General features: G+C 40.1%; 1 long non-coding RNA gene across 1 annotated transcript in view; it reads left to right on the top strand.

Moving 5' to 3' along the window:
- The window catches only part of LOC127486866 (uncharacterized), a 192,354-nt gene extending 190,795 nt beyond the window's left edge, over window positions 1–1,559 (top strand). The window contains exon 8 of the long non-coding RNA XR_011388571.1: window positions 539–1,559. This is a non-coding gene — a long non-coding RNA (uncharacterized lncRNA). The remainder of the gene's footprint in view (window positions 1–538) is intronic.
- The last annotated feature ends 15,757 nt before the right edge of the window (window positions 1,560–17,316 follow it).

Below are 17,316 nucleotides of genomic sequence, written 5' to 3'. Positions count from 1 at the left end.
CTTTCACCTCTCCTTCTAACTCCTTCCTTAGTATCACAAGAATTATCCTCACTTAAACACCTTCACAGAGAAAAGTATTCAAGATTCTGGAGAAGCGATGGCAGTGGGCAATGTGGGCCACAGAGGAATGATTGACTTACGGAGTAAGTTATGTGTGTATTTGCTCTCTCACCCCTTACTGACTGCAAACACAGTCACTGTCATTCATGAAATGTTTCCATCAGCTCCTTTAAACAGACAGAATATTGTCATCGGCTGCTTTTCACTAGACATGGGCCCCTGGGTAACTCACTTACCTGGTCTATGCCTTAATTTCCTCATCTATACTCGGGTCATACTAATAACTATTTCATAAGACTGTTTTAAAGCTTAAATGAGTTAATATCCATGGAGTACACAGAACAATGTCACATAATAAGCAGTAAATGTCTGATGCAAAGATAATGATGACCACTGTTAGCACATGTCATTTTCAGTGTGAGGTCACTGCATATGTAACCCTTGCCTAATTCCTCTTCCAGATTTGTATTTCCTCCAGGAAGTCGTGCATGTCTACTGAAGAACAGGAGGGGGATCATGTATAGTGTTGTTGCTATTTCCACATTACTGCTTGAGGTCTGAGCTTCTAAAAGTGAGTGGGAAACAGCAGGCAATGCAAACACACTCCAGGCTCATTCTCCACCTTCCACTCCGCAGCTTGAGCTCTACATAACTGGCTGATGACAAGAACATCAGAACTGCTTTCCAGAGTTTTTAGGATGGAAGACTTTCTTTCTGGTTTTGGATGATATAAGGACTAGTGTTCAATGCTTCCAATCACTGGAAGATCTCTCATCACCTTTGGTTGAATGATTATCAACACCGACGTAATGAAGTGATCACATTATTAACTGGAATTTCAGCCAATCATCATCCAAAGATTTAAAGATGAATAAAATCAAAGGCTAATGGATGGTTTCTGTTTACATCACAAAGAAAGAAATCTGTTTCAGCCCTGAACTGTCTTTGATATAACACCTAACACCTATAACACCTGTACAGAGACCTACATTATATCCTCTGGAAGTTCCTACTCCATGGCCAAATGTGAGCACTTACTGATGACAAAAATCCTTATCTACAAGGCAGTCCTCAAGTAAATACATCTATAGTACAAGAGCAGAGCAAAGGGAACTGGAAGTGGCAGTTCTAGAAAATTCACAGATCATTTTTAACACATTCTAACCCCTACTGAAGAAAAAGCAAAACCTTGGCTTTGGGTAGGACTGGTCGCTAATATTAGTTCTGACACTTACTTGCTAATTGATCTCAACTGTGTTTCTGATTCCTGACCTGTAAAATGTGACAAGTTGATACCTATGTCAAAGTGGTGTTGCTAAAATTAAATGAGCAATATTTGTGTAGATCCTATTACAGTGCCTAACAGGTTGTGTTACAGTGCCTAAATGTTGGTGTCTGCCTGTCTCACTGCTCTGTTGTTGGGACCTGAATAGCGATGGCTTCTGGTGACTCCAGAGCTTTGTCTCTTCAAACATACTCTGCTGATGCTCATGCAAATCGCTTTCCCCAGCATACCTCTTCTTCGTCTCAGATCCTCTGCTGTCTGTTGGTTTTTGTCCTTGTCCTCTCACTTCTTGGCATCCCTCATTATGTGCTCCTAGAAGCTCAGCTTCAAACCTGTTCTCATATCCTTTATACCAACTAGGTTCTAGTATTCTGCCATGTTCCTTCAAGTTTGGACAGACCGTTTGGTTTTGCACTTCTAGTTGGTCCTGACTGTATATTCCAGTCCTTGCTCACGTGTAGCTCAGAGGCTGCCTTGCTAAAACAAAGCAAAACACCTCACTCTGACTTTTCATCAACTTTTCAGGAGTGGGACTTTTTTATTACAGAATATTCTTTCTCAAACACAGCTTCATGTGTTGGAAGTTTTAGCTCAAATGTTATTTGTAATGGTTTCGGCAGCAAACCTGGTGTATCTAGGGTCTGGTTTAAGGCAGAGCTGAGATGAAATGACAGTGTAACATTTGCAAAAGGGAGATTCCCCAAATCAGAGGAGATGAATGATGAGAATGATCCCATGGGACACAGAGACTGTTCGATTAGAAAGAAGAAGTCTGCAGGCTGGCACTGTGGCACAGTGGGTGTGGGGAGCAAACCGGACTAGACTGAGTTACTGGAATTAAGACTTATTCTATGCATCTGCTCTCCCACAATATGGCGCTGGGAGAGAAGTAAACAGCTTCCGCACAGCTGCCTCCAGTTCAACCAATAAACTGTAGGACTTGCTCCTGATTGGAGGAGAGCAGCGTACTCGGCGTGTGGGCAGCCGAGTTAGGATTGGCGGAGGAGGACTATAAAGGAGGAGAGAGACGGCATTCACCAGGAACATCTATGAGGAACATCTAAGGGGAACATCTAGCTGAAGGAACACCTGTGCAGCCCCCGAGAAGAGCCGGCCGGCGGTGTGCCGCTCCCCTGCGGAAGTGGGGAATGTGGCCAGGGGGAACTGCCCTTCCACGGAGGTGGAAGGGATAGTAGCCAACCCGGGAAGAACCAGCAGCAAACCCGGGGAGGGCCGAGCAGACGAAAGAACAGCGCAGGGTCCTGTGTTGCTCCTCCATGAAGAGGGGGAGCGACATAATGGTGCCGTGACTCGGATATGAAGCCTAGGCAGGGTTTAGTGTCGTTCCTCCACGAAGAGGGGGAGCGACAGTGGGTTAAAAGCCCCAGCCTGCAGTGCCGGCATCCCATATGGTCGCTGGTTCTAGTCCTGGCTGCTCCTCTCCCAATCCAGCTCTCTGCTATGGCCTGGGAAAGTAGTAGAAGATGGCCAAGTGCTTGGGCCCCTGCACCCACGTGGGGGACCCAGAGGAAGCTCCTGGCTCCTGGCTTTGGATGGGTTAAGCTCTGGCCATTGTGGCCTCTTTGGGGAGTGAACCAGCAGATGGAAGACCTCTCTCTCTCTCTCTCTCTCTCTCTCTCTCTCTCACACACACACACACACACACACACTCTCTATCTTCTCTCTTTCTACCTCTCTGTAAATCTATCTTTAAAATAAGTAAGTAAATAAATAAATAAACGAGGGAATCTGCAAAGAGTGGCCAGGGTGGCTTATATGGAAGAGAAACAAGAGATGCCAAAAGAGTAGAGGTCAGTGGGAGTGGCAAAGTATGTGGATTAGACACCAAAGCAAGCCAAGAAAGCAGATATAGAAGTGAGTGTTCAGCTTGTAGCTGACTGGGGAACTGCAGTGAGAGGATGTGCTCATGTAGGTGCACCCCAGGAAGGAACGTAGCTGTTTCACTGAGCAGGATCCAGGTTCTTTGCCATGAAGCCACGTCCCTCTGCTCTGGGATGACTGTGTCTGACAACACTGGTTCCTGTGATAGCTGAAATCCAAGAATTTGTGGGAAGTGATCTAAATTGTTTCCTTTATGAGCATGCTTTAACCTGCACTGTTACTCATGAGCACTGTGGTATTCACAGAGATCTAGATGTCATACAGCCTGTGTCCTCATGACCATTAATATTAAAAACACCAATGATCTCATCGAGCTCCAATTGCTCACAGTGTACAAGGACTGCTGTTCAGGGTTTGACTTCTTAAAGTTTTCCAGGACAGGGGATTCTCATAAGTAAATGTACAGGGACTCAGCCATTCTTTCTCTAATTAATTACCTCATAAGAAATTGTTTTAGTGCCCTTTACAGAGAAAAGAAGCTGGAGAAAGCTGTAGCATTTAGATCTTCAAATGGAGGACAGAAGGGGAAAGTCACAGTTCATTTTCATTCATGAGAGCTTTTGTGAAGAAGAGTGTTCCCAGGTTGTTTGGATGTTGTGCATCATACAGTGTGCAATATTTTTAAAAAGGTTCGGAGAAGAAATTAACAGCTGAGTGTAGAAGATACATTCGTTAACTGAAATAACAATATGAAGGAAAGCACTATTGCTTATACTCATATTTATTTATTCATTGTAACCATGGAGGAAAAAATCCGGAAGGGACAGTCAGGGTGTCTTCTGGAATCACATTGGGAAACTTGTATGTTTTGGCTATTTTCAAAGCTTAGACTATTTTGCTTGCCCCTGATGGTGGGAGCTCTAATATAATCATGAAGACAAACATGTTTAACATCCTTTCATCCTGTATTTTTACTGTTTGTTTAAAGCAGGAAATAAAACCAGAAATCCACAAATTTTCTTGCTCTGTAACTTTTTAATGACCATTTTCTAAGTCATCCAAAAGGAGGATTTTGATAAAATGAAGCACCTAAAATTTTTGATGTTAAGGTGGAAGACCCACACACGCTTTAAAAATTAAGCAGGCTAAATCAGGGATTTTTGGTATTGTTTATCTTGGACAGCATGATTGGACTCACAGAATAGCCATCTGAAACCATGCAATAAAAATCTTTTCTATAATGGGGTTCTACTGTATTGGCTTTAAGATCAAATGTCAGTGTTCTTTGATCTTCATTGTTCAGATGTTTTCATTACGGGGAACAGAATTCAGCAGGTGTTTGATTGTTTATCCAGTAAAGGGGAAGGTGAGCCGGGATTAAACTGTTATGACGTAGCTTTGTTTTAGGCCCACTGACTCTCACTGAATTTGGAATAATTGTGTTGCTGCAATAGCAATCTTGCTAAGTACAATAGGACACTGAAAAGCTTGGCTCAGAAACTAATGGACTGCAGCTACCATCTGTGGGATTGAAACTAAATGCCTCTAAAAGAAATACTCATAAATGTAACTAGCCATCATGTTGATTAGCTTTCTGGGGGACAGGATTTCAGTTGCCAAAATGAACCAGTGCAACCTTTCTCTGGAAGCAAGGAGTAGATGAACAACCATTTGCTTCTAAATAAGCATTTGCTGAATAAATTCTAATCCATTCAAAGCCCCTTTGAAAGAAGACTCTTATGATCAATTTTGTAAAATGTAGAAAATTATAACAATATTTCACAAGCTGTAAATTAAAACAGAAAAACATAAATTCTTGTGCCAGTGTTTATAAGGTCAATTCCCCCGCCCCACAATTCAACAAGATCATCTATACTCTCATAGCCTATTCTCTGTGGCTGGTTTAATCATATCCTAGTGATTTCAAATTTATACTTCTTATTCAAAATAAAGATTTCAATTTCAATTCTTAGTATTAGCATGTAATGTTCTATTTTAAAAGAGAAAGAATCAATCCTTAAAACTGCATACTTGGGGCCAGTGCTGTGGCGTAGCAGGCACCGGTTCGAGTCCTAGTAGCTCCAGCTTCCATCCATCTCTCTGCTATGGCCTGGGAAAGCAGTGGGAGATGGCACAAGTCCTTGGGCCCCTGCACCCTCGTGGGAGACTCAAAGGATTCCTGGCTCCTGGATTCACATGGGCGCAGCTCCCACCATTGCAGCCATCTGGGGAGTGAACCAGCGGATGCAGGACCTCTCTCCCTCCCTCTCTCTCTCTCTCTCTCTCTCTCTCTCTCTCTCTGCCTCTCTGTAACTCTGCCTTTCAAATAAATAAATAAAAGAAAAAAAACCTTCACATTTGTATTCTCTCAGTGTAAATATCCATGCAACGCACAATCACTCTATCACTAAATCTACAGTCTTAACTTTATTCTTGCCTGCAGAATTTCAAGCTTTTGAGGAAATCATTTTTCACTAAAATCCAATTGGAGGTGAAATTTTAAGTCATTAAGAATAATTCCATTACTTCCTAAGCTAAGCATGATCTGGTTTTTCCAAATAAGTTTGAAGCACATAGGCAGCTTTCCAGATTTACTGCTTTCTTCTCAGAATTTCATCTTGCAGCCCAGAGAAATTTGGAAATTCATGTGGATTTTGCTGAGATTTTGTTGAATTACAGGGAGATATGCTCACTGAGTTTTCTGCCTCCACACATTTTCCTTGCCTGTCACCTACCTCGTGGTGCAGGTGCAACCCTAAGGGGTCTGCTCTTTGATCAGTCAGTCACTGTCTCATTGAGGATGGATGCAGGAACTCAGCGGCACATGGGCTTTGCTGTTAGTGGTTAGGCCTGTGCTTTCGGTTGTGATTGCAAATCTGCCTTGTCTGATCTGCTGGTTCCCAGTTTTGCTAACTGAATCTGCCTGGAGACCTACAGATCATTTCCACACTCTTAGCTTGCTTACGTTAGTCCTGGTCTCCCCAATCCCCTCATACCTCTTGACTCTACAGGGAGTTGCACTCTTGCCTCTGATACCCTAGCTAGTGGCTTGAGATCCTATATGTCTGCTCGAATATTCCCAATTGCTATATTTAACTTGTTCAATGAAACATCCCTCTATTGCTTCAAATGCTGGTGTTAGAGATGGTTTGGACGTCCTCAAACTAACTGACATCCACCTGTATGCTCCATGCTGGTGGGGGAACTGCAGGTCCTGGCTCCAAGTATATCCTGCTTCAGTACAACTAGTTGAATAATGTTCAGTAATCCCAGATAAATAACCCCAATTTAGAATATTTACATGTTCCACTGGAATTCCAATATGTTTCCCAACTTTCCAAATGTTGTCTGCTTCAACATTTCCTTTGATATACTCTTCCTTCCTGCCCACCTTGAAAACTCTGTGCCCCTTGATGGCCAGATTTGCTTGATGCTCACCCTGATCCTCATTTTCTCAACTGGACAGACTTGTATCACTGCACATTGGTGGAGTGGTGGAGATATCAAGTTTCTTTCTTGTGCTACTATACTCTGTCTTATTTTATTCTAGAAACTCTTCAGGGCTCAACCAGGTAAGAAAGAAGTTTCAATGTGGTAAACCTATAACACCAGTACAGAATGTAAATCATTTTCACCTCTGTTTCCCCTATTTCAAGTTTCTGGAGTCATCTCTTCTCCTCCCCCTTTTCTTCAGTTAGATCAAGCACTCATGCTGTATCAGCCACAATCACTTTATTAACAGTTACTCTGTCAGTATTCACAGAAACCCTACGGACTGGGCACGGCCAGAACCATTTTTCAGATGAGGAAGCTAAAATACAGAAGGTCAAGATTATTTTGTGTTTAGCTCTTTGCTGTTCAGATCCTTTCCAACAGGTAATAATAAACTGCAATAATTACTTAGATGGCTCAAGGGGACTGAGTACAGACAGGGTCAGGAAAGGGTTCAGTAGGGAGAGGGGAGGATGACAGCAAGTTTTAGTCCCTGGATGAAGCAAATGAGCAGAAGCAAAGGAAAATATGCATGCTGGGGTTTGGCTCTTGAACCAAGGTCTATTAATGAATGCTGGGTGTCTTGAAGGTTAGAGATATGAGATTGAAGTCTGGGATGGTTCACCTCATGGCCACCTTTTGCAATGTGCAGTGTGTCTAGAGAAATCTGTAATCAATTGTTTCTGCCTGTACTTGGATGGTAGAGGGAGGGGAAGTTCCAATCCTGCTCATCTTGCTTTTGGGCCAAATCATCCAATTGACACTACTTGTAACTAAGCAGGAACTTGAAGGAGGAGCAAGTTGAAAAACGTGGATTGCATATAATAAAGCAACACTAATAGTCAATGCTATTTGATTAGAATGTTGATTAAAGTTCTTGAGAGGATGTACAAGGCCCTACAAATGCTGACCGCCTTCACCCCCTCATTACATATGTTTTTTTCTCTTATCATTCTCTCTTGTCCTTGCCCACCCCATTTGGCCTCCTTGGTCAAGTAAAGGACAGGGCGGGTAGGCGCACACAAACATGAAGCTGCGGCAGGCACTGCGTCATGCTTTCTCTTTCTGAGAGCCACTCGACCCAGATGTAGGCAGGGTACGTATGCTCCCTCTGACCTCTCTCCAGTGAAAAGTTTTTCCAACTGCCACACATAAGACCACAACTCATGTCCTCCCATTCTTGTGGCACTTTCATTTGACTTTGCCTTATCTTTCCCCATTGCCCGTGTTACCTACTATATTTGCTTACTGTCTGCCTCTTCATTCCCTACCCTCAGCCACCTAGAATGAAGTATCAGCTCCAGGTGGCACACTTGTGTTTTGTTCACTGCAGCTGATGGAGCACACAGAGAAATCTTGATGAGTAGGAGGTGCTTGAGAATATTTGTGGAACAAACTTATGCTAATTATTTTGTAGAACAATATCTCTCATGCCTAACACTAAAATGTGTTTAACTCTATTTATTATATACCACATTTTATTATGTACTAAATTTTGTTGATGGCTACTTTATCTTGTGACTTAATAAAGTGTCCCCTTCTTCATCCTCTGCCGCAATTCTAAGTGGCCTGCAGAGACATAAATAATAGGATATAAATAAAAATGAAGGAGAAAGAAGGACAAAGAATAGGGTAGTGAAATAAAGTCTGTGGTAGAATTAGAAGACAAAAATATGTCTTCTGTTACACTAGTAGACTATATTTAAAATGTGGAAAACAGAAAAAAAATACAAGTATGTTACTCTATAGTGCAGTAGGCCACTGGAAAAATCTGGATTTGGATATGCTTAGGCAAGTTAATTTTCAAACTCTGACTTTCTCTTTCTATGAAATGGATATAATTAGAGGATTGGCATCATGTGATGGAGAGTAAATGAGAACAGAGTATATGTGAGTCCTCAGCTTGATGCCTGCTGCATGTGCTCAATCCCAAGGAGGTGGGGAAAGGATGAGGGGTGCTGTAGAAACAGCCAGCTCCTTAGCTTTACCCTTGAAGTACTAAAACTATGTGTGAAGACGCAGAGTCCATGAAAGGGCCCTTTATATCATATACCTAAGCAGCCTTAAATGTTTTTAAAAGGGAAATTACCGAAACACTATCTTTTTAAAGCTCTGTTAAGCACAAATGTCACATACTAAACTGGACCTGTGCTTGGTGGGAAATGTGATAATCAACACTCCCTCCATTGACAGACTGAAGTGGAGGCAGTGTTGTCACACAGAGTTCCTACGAGCCTCTAGCTTGCTGGACTTTCACTCTGGTGCACCAACAGGAACTGCCTGTGAAAATGAATGGGTTAGTCTGGGTGCATGATACGGTAAATAACCACCACCTGGAAAAATCCTGAGCAAAATTCATTTTTAACTGTGGGAACAGAACAGGGACCGGAACTGTGCTACTGTTTGTGATATATAACATGTCCCCTCTTCACTCACAATAATGAATCATCAACTCTTCCTCCAGGAGTCTTCTCCTCGAGTTTAACTCTGCATATGTGTCCATACAAGGAGCAGGAACTTGCCTTTTATTTGGTCTTCTTCTATGCTGTGCTTCCACATCATTGTAAAAAAAAAAATCTACAAAAAGGAGTTTCTTCAAAGAGAGCCTCCTTTTCCTATCCTCTTCCAGTTTCTTCAGAATTCTTAGCTGAAGATCATTTCCAAAAACTGGATTAGGGCACAAAATTCATGCTCTTCTTAAAGAACATTTTATGATTCAAAGGTAAATGTCAGAGCAGTGATGGAAAATCTATTTTGATCAAAAGTGGTATATATCCTGTAATAGTGCCTTGTTTAAAAATACATACTTAACAGATAAGGAAGGCTTTAGCTAGCTTAATATGCTTGTGTAATACGCTATTTAATCACATTTAGTAGGGATTCCATCAACTCTTAGTTATGTTTCCATTTATTATTTGTGCCCTGGTTTGCTTGAAATCAGCCTGTTCTTAGCATTTTTCCATTATTCTCCGTGATGAATCTGGTAGTTACACTTCTCAATATCCTACTTATTTCAGATCTTGGTAGCATCTAGGAACTGACTATTCATTGCCTTCTTTTAGAAATATTTCACTCCATTGAGAATCACGATAAGCACACCATTCACATTTTCCAACCACTTCTGTATCCTTCTGGGTCCTTTGAGGTCCTCTCCCTCCACCTATATCTCAAACACGGATTTTTCCTCAGGGCTCTGTTGGAGCCTCCTCTTTTCTCATTCTAAGCTGTGCTTAATGACGTCCACAAATCTGTTATTTCCATCTTCATCTAAGACTTCTCTCCTGAACTCAGAGCTAGTTGTTCAACACCTACAGGTTTTTTTTTTTTTTTTTTTTTTTTGTTTTTTTTTTTTTTTTTTGCATTTGGATAATAACAGAATCTTAACCCTCCAAGTGGAACGCATCCTCTTCCATGTCTGGCCTTCTGTTCCTTCTGCATCCTTTCCTTCAGTGACTTCCACGACTATGCATACCACTGTCCAAGCTAGGATGGTGAGTACCATCTAGGATCTCCAACTGTACTATGAGGGTACTTCAAAAAGTTTGTGGGAAAAATAAAATTAAAAAATAAGTTCAACTTATCTCTGCTGTGGTCCAGGAGTGCAGTGGAGGATGGCCCAAGTGCTTGGGCCCTGCACCCCATGGGGGACCAGGATAAGCACCTGGCTCCTGCCATCGGATCAGTTCTTGGAAAATACATATTATGAAATAATAGATTTCAATTTTTTTTTTTTTGACAGGCAGAGTGGACAGTGAGAGAGAGAGACAGAGAGAAAGGTCTTCCTTTGCCGTTGGTTCACCCTCCAATGGCCGCCGTGGCCGGCGTGCTGCGGCCGGTGCACCGCGCTGATCCGATGGCAGGAGCCAGGTACTTATCCTGGTCCCCCATGGGGTGCAGGGCCCAAGCACTTGGGCCATCCTCCACTGCCTTCCCGGGCCACAGCAGAGAGCTGGCCTGGAAGGGGGGCAACCGGGATAGAATCCAGTGCCCCGACCGGGACTAGAACCGGGTGTACCGGCGCCGCAAGGCGGAGGATTAGCCTATTGAGCCGTGGCACCTGCAGCCAAGAACTTTTTGAAGATCCCTCATACTTACTATACATTCTATTCACCCTATTCCCACTTCTGAGACCTGAATTTCCGCCACTGTTACCTTCTACTTGGTTTATTGCCCTAGCCTCCTAACTGCCCTTCCTACCTCCTATCTTGTTCTGTTTCAATTCATCCTTTACTCTGTACTAACATTGCCTTAATAGTATACAAATATGATTAAGATACTCAAATTTAAAATCATACAATGGCTTCTCAAGAATAAAATGATGGTTTCCAGGAACTGGGAGTAGAGGTATGGGCCTGGGGAGACATTGGTCAATAGGCACCAAGTGTTAGTGAAACAGGAAGAATATGTACATCAGGGTGACTATAGTTAGTAATAAGGTACTGCATGAGTACTTGGAGTTTGCTGAGAGAGTAGACCTTTAAACAGTCTCACAACAAAAATAGGTACCTTAGATGATAACACCAATTAACTTTATTTAACCATTTCACAATGCACGAATCGTATTGTACACCATAAATATATATAGGTTTTACTTGTCACCTATATCATAGTAAAAAACAAAAACAAAAATTGGCACCATTCAATGGCTTCAAATTACCTGAGGACAGGTCTGAAGTCCAGTCTATAAGGCTTTAATGGACTGGTCCCTTGCTTACCTTTTCATCATTACCTCTTTCATTCTGATACATTTGCTTTTCCTTTCCCCACACCTATTTCTAAGCTTCAGGCTTTCTGAAAATCTTCCAGTCTAATGCAGGTTCTTTTGCTTGATGCATTCTTGCCCCTGTACCTTCCTTAGCCCCTCCTTTGCCTGGTGTACTCTGACGCAGCCATCAGCTGACAGTGGAGCTGCTATTCCTGTAGAAAGCTTTCCTGAAGTGAAGTGCCTCTCCCAGGCAATCCCATAGTGTCTGGACCCTGCCCTCATGCCTGGTTTCTTTGCATTATAACTGCCAGTGGACTTGTAAGTAAGTCTTGATGACATTGTGTGCCCAGGGATAGAGTCTGAACTGCTTATGGTGGAATCCCTGTCTCTTGCATAGTACATGGTACTCAGTAAATATGTGTGTAAAAATAAATTAAATAGGCTGGTGCCGCAGCTCACTTGGCTAATCCTCCACCTGAGGCGCCGGCACCCCGGGTTCTAGTCCAAGTTGGGGTGCCGGTTTCTGTCCGGTTGCTCCTCTTCCAGTCCAGCTCTCTACTGTGGCCCGAGAAGGCAGTGGAGGATGGCCCAAGTGCTTGGGCCCTGCACCCGCATGGGAAACCAGGAGGAAGCACCTGACTCCTGGCTTCGCACAGCACACCAGCCATAGTGGCCATTTTGGGGGTGAACCAACAGAAAAGGAAGAACTAACTTTCTGTCTCTCTCTCTCACTGTCTAACCCTGCCTGTCAAAAAAAAATTAAATAAAAAATAAAAATCATTCAAGTTCTGGTTGGCTTATGTCTATCTATCCATAAATTATCTATCCATAATCTATTCATAAATTATGAACAATGGAATCTACTATCTTCAAACAGAGGCTAGAAGAGTATCTGTTTTAACTTGAAAAACAGCAATAACACCATTCAATGTTTAATGAGTATTTATCACATGCAGAGTTTATTTATTCTTAACATGTGTGAAGTGCTTCACATGTGGTTTGTCATTATGTTCTGAAATTGATCTGGGTGTGAGGCAGGAAATGCTATTTTCTTCACATAACACATGAAGAAAATAAATAAGGTTGAGGGAGATGAAAAATTAGGTCAGATTCAACTGGCAGCGCCAGGATTCTATGCAAACCACAACTCTATCAAAACCCATTCAACAAAATGTATAAGTCTCTTAAAATTATATATTTAGGGATGAATGTACACAATCCCTGTTCTACTCTCATGAAAATCACTAGAAATGTTGAAAAGAGGGCATTTTGCATTTAGTTAGTTATTTGGCAAAAAAATATTCTGTGTAACCTGGAAGCACATGACTGGGCAAACAAGATAACTATCCAGATCCCTTGCATCAGATAGGGCAATTTCATTATTTAACATAAAATGTGAATGTTAAGGTTCATTAACAGTCAAATCCAGACACAAATGCAAACACAGAAATATAATAGAAAACAAACAGCACATTCTCATTATCTGACTTTTGTTCAAGTCTATGCCAGTGCTCTCTGCTGTAAACAAGACTGCATTACAGATTTCTACGCCTGAGAGAAGCCTAGAAATTATTCATTCACTTAATTCTGACCAGTTATTTTTACGTTTGATGTCTAAAGAACAATAATTTATAATTATAAGAGAGTACTAGGCTCCTGAACTCCTAAAAAATGGTTGGCCATATCTATAAATGCTGAACCTATATTCTATGACCCAATCATTCCACTCCAAATAAGCCCACAGAAATGCTTTCATATTTCACCAAGGACATACATGACAATGTTCATAGTTGCATTTGTTACAATAACCCCAAACTGGAATCAACACAGTGACCATCAACAATAGAGTATGTACATAAAACATGATGTGTTTAAATAATGGAATATACCACACAGCAATGAGAACAAAGTACAACCTACAACTGTGTGGACGAATCTCAAAAACATTGCTTTGATCAAAAGAAGTCATGGTTTAATTTCTTTAAAGTTCATAAACTAGCCTATTTTATGATGTTATAAATCAGGAGAGTCGTGACTAGGGTTGGTGAGGTGACAACTGCAATGGGACACGGACATATTTGCTGGAATGCTGGTGACTTCTGTTTCCTGGCTCAGGTGTGGATTATATAGGTGTGTTCACTCTGAAAATCCAGTGAACTATACACTTATGATGGATGCATTGTTCTGCATGTATTCTATATTTCAACAAAAATCTTCCCCAACCCTCAAAAAAAAAAAAAAACTTTGCATTCACATTATCAGTGTAACATATTATCAAGTAATTTTCTACTGAAATGGGAAATATTTATGGAATATATTAGATCTTAATTCTGCTAAAACAAGCATTTGCTCCAGTCATATCAACAAAAACAAATACCTTAATATTGAAAATGTTTGCTCAAGAAGCAAATGTGTTTGGTGAGAAAACAAAAAACAGTATTTTCTTTGGCAGGCTCTTATTGGACAGGAGAGTGAAAACACAAAGCATCCAAACTGTTAGAGTTTTGCTTATAAGCTCAATTTATATAAGGTTCAGAATTTTATAGTTTTTGTAGTTTTGTTAAAATGGTAGAGATAAAAATAACTGTAACAGAAGTAAAACGACTGAATAGGTTAAATGTCACTGTGGCTATGACCCGACTTCACAGTTCTATAATGCCTAGCACATAGCAGGCAGTCAAGACACCTTTGGCCTAGGAATGAATACTGTTTATTAGGTGCTCTGTAGAACCCTTCTAAATCAGTCTGTGTCACAGAGAAGTACAATCATTATTTTTCAATACTTGGCTAAGTAGGAAAACCCATGTACTTTCTTACTATCATAGTAGATATTTAATGGACAATAATGACTCTGAAAAATATGTCAAAGTGCCAGGTAATATTATTTTATAAAATACTTGTAAATTATTGAACATATCCAAGCAGTTGAAGAAGCAACAAATCATTTAGGGTGATGAAATTTCATTAAAGACAAACTTCAAAGTCCTTAAGACTTAGAAAAATGAATTTTTAAAAATTCCCCTCCTCCCACTATATTTAGAGAAAAATTGAGACAGAAGTAGTATTCTCCCTGGAACTAACTATATATTAAACTGGTGTCAAAAAATCTTAAAAATATTAGCTTTCAGGGAAAAACACTCACAATTTATATTTTCTACTTTTAAGTAATATATTCTTACTATGACTCTAAAATCTCTCTCAACCACCATTAACATTTTAAAAGAAAGTTCTCTGGTTCTTACCAACAGAAATAAATAATACCTGACAACAGCATTAGTGAGCATAAACATAAAATTACCTGTTATTAAAAACTGAGCACATTTTTCTCAAAGAAATATATTACTCAGCTGTAAAATAGTATGTTTGCCATTCACACTAATGTTTCAACATTATGGTTCTATCTCCTAAAAAGCTGACATGGAAAATAATGGCGTAATAAACTAATTCATCATAATGTGCAAAAGAAACTGCTGGAATAAATTGTAATAACCTTTCAAAAACTAGCAGCTTTTAAAAGTATTAATTTCTACTCCAGATAATTGGAAAGGACACCTGGGTGGGTAGGCAATATTTTTTATGGGATTGCTCTGTCAGGAGCTCAGATTGTCTCTGGACTCAGCAATGATCATTTAGCACTAAATGACAGTGAATCTTGCAAATGGGTCTTCCTAGATGGTGTTTGCCATAAATTACCAAACTCCACTCCCCTCAAGGTCAACTATACGAGAGGGCAGGTATCAAACGGCCTTCGCTGAGACCTAGAGTGGTCCTCAGGTTTCTCATAAATGGACAATAGTTGTGTTGGCTGCCATAAAATCAACTTAATGGACTGACAACATAAATTACCATCAAACTTTGACAACAGTCCTCCCCTGAAAACAGCTGAAGAATGCTTTTATATCAAAGCTAGGGAAAATGGATAACGATATGTTTTGCTCTGCACTAGATCATAAATATTTTTAACAATGCTAAGTGGAGAATGAATTAATATTAGAAGCCACAATATGCTTTACCTGAGCATTAAAAATAGCACCTAAGTAATAGAAAATGGCACTTGCTTTCTGAAGTAACTGATATATATATATATATATATACACACACATTATAGAGTAATACAATGGATTATGTGTGTGTATGTGTTTATCTGTGCATATATTTGGTTTTTTGGAAAGAAGGTTCCATTTGCCTGACACTCATCATTTTCACTAAGCATAAACAAATAAAAGTAATATTGCGTGGTTTCTAATATGATTTTATTTGTGTATTCCACTGGGGCCACTATGAAGAGAGAGATTCTTGAACTCTGACATTACCTGAATCATTAATTCACTTTCTCAATGGCTCTATTTTTTCACAGTAAAAGTATAATAATTACAATATAAAGGCATTTGAAATACAAAGGAATTAAGGCATTTGAAAGACAATGGAATTAATAAAAAATCAAATTATTAGAGGATTATATCAATAGATTTAACAAAATAATCCACTGTATGCTTCATTAATTTTAAAAAATCAATTTGGTAGAAAATATAAAAGCTAAACTAATTAACTGGGATTTTGGAAGTAAATGAAACAACACTGTTTAGCTGAATTTTCTTTGTTCATCTTATTGTGGGGTCTTACCGTAACTTAACTATTATGATTATCATTAGGGTTACATAAATATAACACTATTCTCAGTCATTTTATTATGACAGTTATAATCTCTAGAAATGCAGTTCTCTGTAGATTTTAGAAAAAGAAATGTTACAGTGAGTAAAAGCAAGGTCTCCCTTGAATCTAGTGGTATCTCAGACTATGAATATTGTATACGATGTCTTATGAACTCTACATGCTTTTTAAATTATAAAAAGTTTCAAAAAGCATTTAAAAGTAGTGTTTTTGTGTTTTTACTTCCAATATCAACTCATCACCTCCTGTGGTGTCTTTCTTTGTGCTGTTTCTCAAATTTATTTCTTTCCTTCCGTTCCTATTGTCACTTCTGTCCAGAACCTCATCACCTTACACCTGAGTTATTGCGGTAGTTTCTTTGCTCTGTTCTCCTTCTACCAATCCATCCTGCCTTGTCCTGCCAAATTAATCTTTTTTAAAGCACTGGTTTAATTATTTCACTCCCCTGCTCAAAAATATTCGGTGACTTCCCATCTCTCGGAGGCTAAAGGACAGAGTCTTTAACTAGAGTCAAAGGCTCTGGCTGTCTGGCCTCTCCTCTTTTTCCAGTTCTGTCATCTCCAGTTCCATGAACAAACCTTCGAGACAATAAATGTATTTATTACCTGGCAGCTTCCATCACAAGAAGGTGCCTGGCCAGTACCATCTATCCCCTCAGCCAATCCGAGTTGCCTTCTCACAGAAGGCTTTTTTTTTCACCACTTCAACCCATCATTAGCACCTCCAGCCATAAAGTTGAAGCACTCTTTTTTTTTTTTTTTTTTCTGAAATCAGCTGTAATTTATTTCACTTTCTGAATATTATGTGATTTTGGTTTTCCTTGCTTGATGCTTACCTGGTCTTTTCTACCTAATTTGTAAATTTCTTTAAGGGCAGATGTTTTGGGTTCTTATTATCTGCTGATGTTTCTAGCACAAAGTTAAGAAAATAGTTGGCAATCAATAGGCATGTAAAGTGCTGCTCTGAGCTTCTTGTAAGATTAGGAAGAAAGCTATTCAGACTTGTGGTATTTCAGCAATGTACACATGTAAGGAATTTTTCTTAAGTTTAATAAACTTGCTTTCCTAGCAGTAGAAGATGGCCCAAGTCTTTGGGCCTCTGCACCCATGTGGGAGACCTGAAACAAGCTCCTGGCTCCTGGCTTTGGATCAGCACAGCTCCGGCCATTGCAGCCATCTGGGGAGTGTACCATCGGATGGAAGACCTCTCTTTCTCTGTCTCTACCTCTCTCCTTAACTCTGTCATTAAAATAAATCTTTTA

Source organism: Oryctolagus cuniculus, chromosome 5, assembly GCF_964237555.1.
Source record: "Oryctolagus cuniculus chromosome 5, mOryCun1.1, whole genome shotgun sequence".
Lineage (NCBI taxonomy): Eukaryota > Metazoa > Chordata > Mammalia > Lagomorpha > Leporidae > Oryctolagus > Oryctolagus cuniculus.
This window is presented reverse-complemented; position numbering and strand designations above follow the sequence as displayed.